This window comes from Mauremys reevesii, linkage group 11 (genome assembly GCF_016161935.1).
Source record: "Mauremys reevesii isolate NIE-2019 linkage group 11, ASM1616193v1, whole genome shotgun sequence".
Lineage (NCBI taxonomy): Eukaryota > Metazoa > Chordata > Testudines > Geoemydidae > Mauremys > Mauremys reevesii.
In genome coordinates this window covers 60,201,782-60,213,422 of record NC_052633.1, presented here as the reverse complement: position 1 = coordinate 60,213,422, position 11,641 = coordinate 60,201,782, and the positions used below count along the sequence as shown (strand labels likewise).

Genomic DNA, 11,641 nt, shown 5'->3' with positions numbered 1-11,641 from the left:
AGGGCTTATTGGGAGCCAATCAGGGCCCAGTTTGGAGACAGCCAATCAGGGCCAGGCTCAGCCCTGTAAGAAGGCTGCCCAGGAGGGGAGCAGTCAGTCTGTCCCAGGCCTTTGAGAGGGGAAGGTCAGTCGGTCGGTCTGTCTCCAAAGGTGGGAGACCAGCACCACGGACAGCGCAGTGCTGGCCAGGCTCAGGGAGGCTAGGGAGCCCGTAGCCTGTAGGCTCTGAAGGGAAGGGCCTAGCGGGTGCAAGGGGCCGTCGGGGAAGCGGCCCAGGGAAGCAGACAGCAGAGGGGAGACAAGGAGGACAGCGAAACTGCCGCCAGAGGGTCCCTGGGCCAAGACGCAGAGTAGAGGGCGGGCCTGGGGCACCCCCTCTTGCAGTACACCCAGCCATGGGCCGTAGGGAGCGGCCATTACAGACTATGCCAGATCCCTGACAAGAGGGATTGGACTCAGAGGGTGTGGTTGGACATGGCTGCTGGAGTGTAGGACTGCTGATCACCAACCCCTGGAAGTGGGTGTGGATGGACTGAGGGGCACTGCCAGAGGGCAGTGGCCTCGAAGAGGACGCTGCTGAGCAGGGAGAGACGTGGGTCCAGAGATGCCAACTGAGGGCGGAATGATGGATGGGACACCACCAGGAGGGGGCGCTCCACTGGACAGAGCTAATTCCCAGAGTCACCAGCGGGAGGTGCCAGGTGGTGAGTCCCCACACCGTCACAGGCAGCAAGGCAGATCCCTGGGACATGACCCCTGAGAGCTCACCTGTCCTGGCCATGCCCACTGACCCTGCATCCAGCAGCCCTGCCCAGCCCATATGGCAGAGCCTAGCTGCTGGGCAGCAAGCCCCCTACAGGCGAGCGGGACTGCTGGCTTGGAGACACTCACACACCAAGGCCTGGGCACTGGACTGCCCCAGGAGAGGGGCCAGACCCAGCTGTGTGGATGGGTTAGACAGGTCCATAATGGGCCCCTTCCCAGTGTGGGTCCGGCACCACGGCACCATTGTAAACCTGGTACTGCTGGTAGGATGGTTCTGAAAATGACTGCACCACTGAGACTATCCTTCTTCTCCATCTCCAGCTTCAGCAGGCAAGAGCAAGATTAGACCTGCTGAAAGCAGGTTGTTGACATTTTATCTTACTGTGTGATTTGACATATCTATGTAACTCAATACTTTTAGGACAATGACTAATGTTAAGTCATATGCACAATATTCTCTTTTCTGGCACCGTCCGACATTGGTTTGATCTAACTCCCTGTTCTACCTACGCTAACAAAACAAAAAAAATCACAATGCTCTAAGCTCTGACTCTTCTGACAGGAAGTTTGCCCTTTCTGCTTGTCATTGATTCTGACACTGTAAAGAACCAATTCAGTAAGCCACAAATCTACATCATATTTAACAAAGAAGCACTTGGTCTACTTAAATTTCTGCCTTATGCTGCATCGCCTGCTACACTGCTGAATTACTTAGTCAGCCTGGAGAAAGGATCTTTAATTTTATGACAAACCATGACTAAGTTAATAGTAATCTATTGCTATAGACAAAAGGCCAGATTCTGCAGTCTGCTTGATCCATTAAGCAATTTTCTACTTGTACATTCTAAGTGTGATTCTTTGGGGGTTCACTCAGACCAGTGAGGGGTTGTCAGCACCTGTGCTGTAACCATGGGTGCTTCTGTGTTGTGTAGCATTGGCTGAGGGTATGTCTACAATGCACCCACAGCTGGCCCGTGCCAGCTGACTAGGGCTCGGGGGGGATCGGGATAAGGGGCTGCTTAATTGTTGCGTAGACGTTCAGACTCAGGCTTTGATACCCTCCCACCTTGCATATCTTTTCACCCAAAATGCCAAGGACTCAATGCCAGAGGGAATGAACACAACGGGTAATCATCAAGTGAGTCATCCCCTGTCTCCCATTCTCAACTTCTGGCAAACAGAGGCTAGGGACACCATCCCTGCCCATCCTGTCTTATAGCCATTGATGGACCTATTCTCCATGAACTTATCTAGTTCTTTTTTTACCCTGTTATAGTCTTGGCCTTCACAGGTGGCCTCCCTGTCAGGCTTTCTTTGGCAGCATGGTACTGCAGGTGGTCACCCAAAAATAATTTTGCCTTTTGAGCAAATCCTATAAACGGGGAGGGACATCTTTTTTCTCTCCTCTTTCTGACCTTTTCTATAACCCTCCCTACATCTGTTTGCTGCTTGGTACTTCCCAGACAGAACATGGGAAACACTTGGTGGCAGAACAGATAATTTCTTACCTTTAATTTCCTTTCTTCTAGCAGTGTCTTCCACAGCTGTACCCATCCTGAATGGCCCAAGGGTTAGATGATGAGTGGGATCTTTACCATGTGATTTTGGGGGAGGGGGTCTCGGAGGGGGTCCACCGTATCTAGTTGGTCTGGAGTATGTTACTAATATTGTTATACAAGTTTTACAGCTGTCATCTGACAACAAGCAGGAGTAGAGGGGGTGTGGCCAGTGTGTGGTGCCAAAACTTTGATCCACCTCCATGAGCTGCAAAAAGGAGGGGAGCAGCCTGGATTTCCAGAACTGAGGGGGAGACTGCTAGCAGAAAGAAAAGCCAGACATACTGAAGGCTGAACTCAACTTCCACTTTAACTGAGTGACACAACCATATTGGGGCTGGATTTAGAGATGACACCAAGAGTGTGCTGTGTCAGCCATTGCTGATCCATCATATGACAATGGCAAAGAGAAAGATAAAATAAAGTTATAGCTTTAAAAAAATTCTTACCCTCACCTTTGTTTTCTACAATCCACAGACTATGATATGTGAATTTCATGCACAAATAATATATGCTCAGTCTCCTACTAGCCTTTTCTTGTGTGAAATAATGTCCATTAAACTGAACAGGCTGCCTTGAGCACATAACATGACCTGCACTGGCTGCCAGTTCCCTTCTAGATTCTATTCAAGGTGGTTATTTATCACATATAAAGCCTTGAATGGCCTGGGATCTAGTTATCTTAGAGCTCACAGGACAAGGATGAGCTCTATCTCAGAATCTGCCATTGAGTTGAATGTTTTTTCTGTCTGTCCACAGTGCTGAATTTCTTCCAGAAGGCGGCGGGGAGGGAGAGGGAGGATTCTCTGCAAAAGGTCTTCATATATGCAATTAACTCCCCTTTGTGATCTAGCATAGTCAGAATTTAGCAGCCCTTAGGAAGCAATGCAAGATTAATATAATTTTTGCTTTTGCCTTTAAGTTCTATGTCTAGAAGCATCCTTATTGTCAGTGGGCAAGAGTGGGATTGGATGACAGTAGAGAGAGGTTATGTGTTTGCCCATTTGATGGCAATTGTTTTAGTTTTTTGAATATTTGTAAGTGGTAGGCATTTCTAAGTAAATAAAACATCAGCCAGGGCTACAGTTAGTTATGTATCTCTACCGGGGTGTGCAGGATAGATATTTCCTCAGATATCAAATATGATAAACCATTTTCCTTTACTAAGAAGAAGCTCATGCAAAGCCAGTGGTGGCTTTTTGTTGCTTTTTTATTTTGTTTTGTCTGAGCACCCATTGCAATACAGCCTGTCTTGTCAGCAGCTATAAATGCCTTTCATAGAATATCAGGGTTGGAAGGGACCTCAGGAGGTCATCTAGTCCAATCCCCTGCTCAAAGCAGGACCAATCCCCAACTATCATTCCAGCCAGGGCTTTGTCAAGCCTGACCTTAAAAACCTCTAAGGAAGGAGATTCCACCACCTCCCTAGGTAACCCATTCCAGTGCTTCACCACCCTCCTAGTGAAAAAGCTTTTCCTAATATCCAACCTAAACCTCTCCCATTGCAACGTGAGACCACTACTCGTTGTTCTGTCATCTGGTACCACTGAGAACAGTTTAGATCCATCCTCTTTGGAACCCCCTTTCAGATAGCTGAAAGCAGCTATCAAATCCCCCCCTCATTCTTCTCTTCTGCAGACTAAACAATCCCAGTTCCCTCAGCCTCTCCTCATAAGTCATGTGTGCCAGCCCCCTAATCATTTTTGTTGCCCTTCTGAGGACTTTTTCCAATTTTACCACATCCTTCTTGTAGTATGGGGCCCAAAACTGGATACAGTACTCCAGATGAGGCCTCACCAATGGTGAATAGAGGGGAATGATCACATCCCTCGATCTGCTGGCAATGCCCCTACTTATACAGCCCAAAATCCCATTAGCTTTCTTGGCAACAGTGGCAGACTGCTGACTCGTATCCAGCTTCTCATCCACTGTAACCCCTAGGTCCTTTTCTGCAGAACTGCTGCCTAGCCATTCAGTCCCTAGTCTGTAGCAGTGCATGGGATTCTTCCCCCCTAAGTGCAAGACTCTGCACTTGTCCTTGTTGAACCTCATCAGGTTTCTTTTGGTCCAATCCTCTAATATGTCTAGGTCCCTCTGTATCCTATCCCTACCCTCCATAGTATCTACCACAAGCTGAAAATTGTTCCATTTTATTGCAGTTCTGTAACCATATGGGAACCAATCCTGTCTGTGTTCTGTGCACATCCAAAATACCTGCTGAATGACCTGCCCTGGGAGCGAGTTACCAGTGACCCAGGGCTGGGACAGCAGGAAGGTGTAGGTTTGGGGGGAGAGCCCAGGGCTGGGGCGGCAGGGGGGTGCGGGTGCGGTTGGGGGGAGGGCACTGCCTTAGAAACTTGCCTTAGAAAAGAGCATGTTGTTGATTAGAGCATCAGGCTAGAAATCTTTGATGCACTGGTAATATTATCACAGAGATTTAATTAGACACCCTGGGCTAAATTCTGCTCTCTGTTACACTGGTACAACACCACTGATATCAATGAGCTTGCACAGTAGTAAATAAGAGTGGAATTTGATTCCCCTGAGTCAGGATTTTCCAACACATCTAAGAGATGTGCTGTGATTACTGCTGTGATTTTCATTGAGGGTAAATGAGTATTTAATACCATTTCACAAGCTTAACATCATTTATTGTTCTTTTTTATATAGCATCATAGATGTTCATGGAATTCTACAGTAAAAGAGAAATATAAGGCCTTCCCCTTGGAGCTAACAACATGAGAAATGAACAACAGACCTGGAGGACAAAACTACAGAAAATCAGGGACCATGTCCCTCAGATGCTGAGGTAAAATCCTAGAATATTCATAGTAATTGTTAGAAGTCAGTGTGCAGGAGCTTTTTCAGTTCTATACAGCAGGACCAGTGCCCAAGGTGAATAGTAGCTTACACTCTTTGTTTTTAAATCAGCAGATGATGAGTTCCAGAATGCTTGAACCATTGAGAACCTCAAGAGCTGCAGAGTTAAACCCTGATCTGCATGGGAGGCTATGCAAGAATGGAAAGGAGCAACCTTCACCATTTTGCCAACCAGGATGGAAAATGTGTTCCATTCCTCTCGCCACCCCTTCCACCACCACAGCCCCTCCTCCCTGCCCGAGGTAGCTGAAAACAAAAGGCTGGCGAATCAGGATCAGAGAGGAAAAAAATGGACCAGCACAACAGGTCAGTGCCCCTGGGAAGTTGCTAGCCAGGGCAACTTCCCTGCGTACCCACTCCTAGACTCAACTTGCACATTCACAGGGCCTCATCTCCAGCTCTCACTGTAGTAAATGGGAGTCTTTCCATTGTCTTCAGTGCAAGCTGAGTCATGACTTCAATGAGGCCTAATTTCTCCTGGGCCAAAGAGATTTTTTTTAAAAAGAAACCCAAATAAAACAACACAAGCTGTAAAGAACTCATGCAGCCTGTGCAGGGCATGTGATTACATGAATATAGCTTACCACCTATTGGTCACTGCTCACCAGAGACTGCCCATGGCAGCTATATATGAACCCAGAAAGTACTGCTCATTGTCTGGCTCCTTATCTGCTAGGTTCTGTGTTGTGTTTCTGGATTAAAACCTGATGTTGCTTCAGCTGAACCTGAATCTGTTGTGAGTGTTATCTTGTTTCATGACAAGAATGCAATTTTAGTTTGTAGTCAAATTTAAAAATACTGTGTGCCTTGTACCTTGTGCATAGGGTGACCAGATAGCAAATGTGAAAAATCAGGATGGGGGTGAGGGGTAATAAGAGCCCATTTTTAAAAAAAAAAAAAAAAGCCTCAAATATCGGGACTGTCCCTATAAAATCAGGACATCCGGTCATCCTTCACTTGTGCCCAGCTGTGAAAAGTGGGTGTAAAACATTACTATTTGAATTAGTTAATGGTTACAAAAGATGCAATGGAGAAACAAGCCCATTAGATTTGAAAAGCAGATGAAGGCTCATTCTATTTAACAACACCATACAAAGTCCATATCCACTCCAACATCTACTCTTAGCTCACAGATGTCCAAGGCCTTTTTAAGCAGTGCTTCTGTCCTTTATGCTAAATGAGCCAGAACTTCATCATCATACAACCATGCAGGTTGATGAGGATGTGACCCTGTTACTCAGTCTACTTGTCTCCACCACAAACCTGAGGCTGACCTTGGCAGGGAAATGTCATCCCTTGATGACATGACACAGAGGAGTTCTTATGATCCATCAATGACAAGTTTGTATCTGCAACTTCGGGGGAGCAGAAAAATAACCAACCAGAAAAACAGCACCAGTTTATGGAACCTTTTAATGTGTGACTATGCCACTACATAAGATTCTTGTGGCTTGCATTTATTGGGCCAGATCCTCAGCTGGTGTAAATTGGGGTAATTCAATTGAAGTCTTATATTTCCATTTTCCTCAGTCTTAGATTTATATGTAGGTTTTAACATTTTTTTAAATTATTACAATGTAAAGAAATGACAATTGGATCTGAAATTATTTGATTCAGAAATGTATTTAAATTTCAAAAAGCTCCCAGCAATAGAACAGGAAAGCATGTGCCAAATAAACTCAATGGAACAAGAGAACAAATGTTAAGAAATGCTTGGAAATTACGTCACGTAGCACCATGAAAAATCTATATTTGAATACTTGTTATCCATGCAAATAAAAAATAAACAAATAAAAGGGCAAGCTTACCCTGCAACATTCCCCATCCTTAACGCTCCCCAGCCTTTAACTCCCTCTTTGCCTCTAACTTTCTACCTTCATCTTCTCTCTTCCCTACTCATTCTCTTCAGTTTTCCCCTATTTTGGTAATGGCTGAGCAATCCACCCAACTCTCATCTGCCTGGTTAATTCCCTGTTATTACTTTACTCTTTTATTTAGTTTTGCAAAACATTTTGAGATATACACATTATACAGTATGAAGTTGTATTGTAATGTATAAACAAGGGCCGTTGGATCTTCCCTTCCCCTCTGTAACAGGTTCACTGAGAGTTTTGTTTTAAGCAGCTACGGGGAGTTTGATGAAATGGTATTTTAAAATCTGAGCATCTCTGCCACAAAAGTGACTAATCTGGGGTCAACCAGTTGATGTGAGATTCCTATTTTACAAGCATAACAAATGGAAGAAAATCAAAGTGCGTTAGACATCATCATTTCACCTGTTTTGTTTCTTTATCATGAGAGCCTCAGTGAAAATCATAGTGGAACTTTTCAGAAGCCTACTCATCTTTTGCATAGGAAGAAGGCCAGGGCTTTGATCACTGGATGCCTGGGAAAATTTCAAATCCCAAACTTCTCATTAAACCTCAATGAGATTTCCCAGCTGGCAACACATGATCATAGAATAATACTCAATAATGTAAAACTCCACGTTGCACAGCATCATTGTTGATGATGGCTCTGATGCTTGTGGTTATAAACAAGTGCCCTTCAGCATGCATTGTGTGAACAACAATTTTCCACCCCTTAGAAAAAATATTGGATAGTATTAAATACTAGCAAAGACTTTGTATTGTAATCAAAAAGACATATCCATTTACACGCGATTTAATTTTGCTTAATTCCTGTGGTCAGTCTCTGATAGTTCACAATACATGAAGATCTCAACACAAGAGTATGAATTTTAGTTTGCAGAACTTACTATAAACTGTACACATTCTTCTTTTAGTCTTGTTAGCTTGTACTGTTATTAACCAGAATTAGAAACTTTACTTTAGACTCCTTATTAAAGGGCATGATTCCTATGAACCACCATAGTGATATTGGCCACCAGATGTCACCCATTTTCTATTTGCATTCCCTTAAGATATGTGCATGCAGATTGGGAAAACACACTCCTCTAAAGGCTGCATTAAATAGAGTCTGTCAAGCCACTCACAATTTATTCATTTCCTCCCTTATAAAAATGTCCTACAGCATTTTGCACTAATGGTCCCAAACACTGCAGCTTAGACTAGGCACCTTAGTAATTTTAAAACTGTATTTTATAAACAAGTTAATAAATGAAAAATCAGACAAATATACTGTACTGCAAATATCTCTTCACTGTGCAATGTTTAGAAAAAGTTAGCTGATGTAATTAATCCACGTCCTTCAGACAAAAGATTACTATCACAGGCAAAATCTTGTCCCAACCACTATCTCACACATTTTGGGAGACATCTCCATCTACAAACACAAATGAATTTAAAGTGATACCTTTAGCAGATAGTGGTAGTAAGTCTATATCTGCTAACTATCACTCCCCCAGTGACAGTCAAGGATTTATCCTGCTATCATGCACCTTAGATGAAATATAACTCAGAACTCATGGCTGTAGCAAAGGAACAAGGTTCATGTGCAGGTCCTTCTACCAAACACTAGGGCATACTGCTTCCATCCGGTCTTTGTCACTTCCCCTTGCTGGCTTCCTTAACCTCTTGGTAGCAGTCAGTGCAGCACAGAAAGTGGCTCAGGCAGCAAAGAGGAGAGACAGAAAATGGGGAAACAGAAGAGGCCAGAACTTGCAGCCTCATGCTCATACTACTGGGCTCTGAGCAGCAGCTGCAGCGGCCCTTGTCATCCCTGGAAGGGGTCAAGTACATGTGTGAATAGGGAAGATGAGACAGGATGCAGGCGTAGAATGTTGGGGGTGGGAATAGGATGATGGTGAAGGAAAATAGGACTAGATGGGTGACAAGGAGGAAAAGGATTGAGGGAGGAAACTGGAACATACGAAGAGGAGAGGACCACTGGAAAGTGCAGGCAGAAAGGATCAAGGGCTGGCCAAAGAAGAAGAAAATGGTGGAAAAAATAAAGAGAGGAGAGACTGACAATGATAGGAGAAAAGGAAGACAGTAAAAGAGGGCAAGGAGAGGCTTGTGGCTATTCCAAGGTATTGGGAGAGCTAACACCAACTCAGTGGATGAACTTGAGCAAGTCATGTCACCAGGGGCAGCTCTAGCCATTTCGCCGCCCCAAGCATGGCGGCACGCCGCGGGGGGCGCTCTGCCGGTTGCCGGTCCCACAGCTCCGGTGAACCTCCTGCAGGCGTGCCTGCAGATGCTCCATCAAAGCTGCGGGACCAGCGGACCCTCCGCAGGCACGCCTGCGGGAGGTCCACCGGAGCCCTGCCTGCTGCCCTCCCAGCGACCCGCAGAGCGCCCCCCGCGGCATGCCGCCCCAAGCACGCGCTTGGCGTGCTGGGGCCTGGAGCCGCCCCTGCATGTCACATCTCTGCACCTCATCTGTAAAAGGGAAAGTGTAATCTTTACATCTCAGAAAGTTAAGGTGCCTTAAAATTCTAAGATGGAAGGTGGCTTGAGTGAATTTGGGAGTTGCCAATATACAAATCCATTGCAAGAGAGGCTTCAGCTAAGGAAAGGCCGGGGAGCCGCCGAGTGATGGGAAACATGGTGGCAGTAGAGGTGCCTGAGCCAAACCCACGGCTTCAGTGGATTACACCAGTTGAGGATTTGGCCTCCTCTTATCCCAGTGGGCCAAACCTACTCATGTATGCATTCCCAGAGCCAGCATGTGTCATGGGGAGCATTTGAGGCAAGGTTGCAGACAGTCCCTGATTGGATTTAGCTTTTGTGCTGTCTGTGGTGGGGATGTGAATATGCAGATGGCTCCTAGTTGCACCCTTATTGGACACAGTTCTTTATTGATCAGGGAATTGGTGGACCATGGCTAGTTGGACTAGATTATTGTACATGACCTCCGGGCAGCCTGATACTTTGTAGATGTTCCTTTCTTGGGCTTGTTGACTCTCCCCAACAGTACTTACACTAGCAGTTTGCAAACAATCTTTGGCTGTGCTGGTAACTTGATATTCTCTGCTGGTGATGGGTAGCTGTGCAGGCACACACGCACCCACCCCAACTACACTGGGGATTTGATGTCCCTCCCTGCCTGAGTCGGTACAAGAAGTGGTGTAGCCCTGTTGGTCCCAGGATAGTAGACAAGGTGGGTGCAATGAGATATTTTATTGGACCAACTTCTGTTGGCGGTGAAAGAGACAAACTTTCAAGCTACACGGAGCTCTTCCTCGCACTTGTGTAGCTCGGAAGTTTGTCTCTCTCAATAACAGAAGTTGGTCCCATAAAAGACCTTAAATCACCCCCTTTGTCTCTCTAGATCTGATGAGATCTGAGGGTCTCGCCGCATGAAAATTAGCTCCTTTGCTCTTGCGGGCTGTCTGTGCATGGCCCCGGCGGGCGGGGTGTGTAGTTTGCAGATGCTCCCTTGTTGTCTATGCGCCCGCACGGGCAGCAAGCAGCTTGCAGACGCTCCTTTGCTGTGCGCGCTCCCGACCAGGCGTGCACTTTGCAGACGCTCCCTTGCGGTGCGCGCTCCCGACCAGGCGTGCAATTTGCAGACGCTCCCTTGCGGTGCACGCTCCCGGCCGGACGTGCACTTTGCAGACGCTCCCTGTTCGCCAGCCTCCCTGACCTCGCCACCGCTCCCAGGTGCCGGCCCCAGCTGTGGCGCCGCAGCTGCTCCCCGGCGCGGCGCACTGGCGGCTCCGGCGGACGATGGGCGATGGGCTCGGCCCGGCGTGGAAGGAGGTGAGCGGCGCGCGGGTCCCTGCCCATCCCCGGCCGGGCGGGAGCGGCGAGCTCGGGCTCCCTGCGGACAGCTGGGGGAAGCACAACACACACACACACACACACAGCGCCCCTGTGCCGGGGGGGACTCGGGGACACACACAGCGCCCCTGTGCCGGGGGGGGGGACTCGGACACACACACATACACACACACAGCGCCCCTGTGCCGGGGGGACTCGGACACACACACAGCGCCCCTGTGCCGGGGGGGACTCGGGGACACACACACACACACACACACACACACACACAGCGCCCCTGTGCCGGGGGGCGGGGGGACTCGGACACACACACACACACACACCGCCCCTGTGCCGGGGTGGACTCGGACAACACACACACATATACACACACACACACACACACAGCGCCCTTGTGCCGGGGGGGACTCGGGGACGGACACACCGCCCCTGTGCCGGGCGGGGGGGAGGACTCGGACACACACACGCACCGCCCCTGTGCCGGGGGGGGGGGACTCGGACACACACACACAGCGCTCTTGTGCCGGGGACTCGGGGACACACACACACACAGCGCTCTTGTGCCGGGGGGGGACTCGGGGACACACACACACACAGCGCTCTTGTGCCGGGGGGGACTCGGGGACACACACACACACAGCGCCCTTGTGCCGGGGGGGACTCGGGGACGGACACACCGCCCCTGTGCCGGGAGGGGGGGGACTCGGACACACACACACACACACACACAGCGCTCTTGGGCCGGGGACTGGG

The 11,641-nt window shown here is 48.1% G+C and overlaps 1 protein-coding gene and 1 long non-coding RNA gene across 3 annotated transcripts in view; both read left to right on the top strand.

The window, feature by feature from the left end:
• The first annotated feature begins 66 nt into the window (after positions 1–66).
• Positions 67–5,846, top strand: LOC120374914. 2 transcript variants are annotated; one of them, XR_005586335.1, is made up of 4 exons: positions 67–124; positions 1,087–1,126; positions 4,992–5,130; positions 5,253–5,846. It is a non-coding gene; the product is annotated as an uncharacterized LOC120374914 (long non-coding RNA). The 2 variants fall into 2 exon arrangements; XR_005586336.1 differs by lacking the exon at positions 1,087–1,126 and having other exon boundaries at positions 111–704.
• A 4,867-nt stretch (positions 5,847–10,713) lies between these two features.
• The window catches only part of MGAT5 (alpha-1,6-mannosylglycoprotein 6-beta-N-acetylglucosaminyltransferase), a 235,215-nt gene continuing 234,287 nt past the window's right edge, over positions 10,714–11,641 (top strand). The window contains exon 1 of the mRNA XM_039494729.1: positions 10,714–10,867. The gene's annotated coding sequence lies outside the window, so the exon portion shown is untranslated. The remainder of the gene's footprint in view (positions 10,868–11,641) is intronic.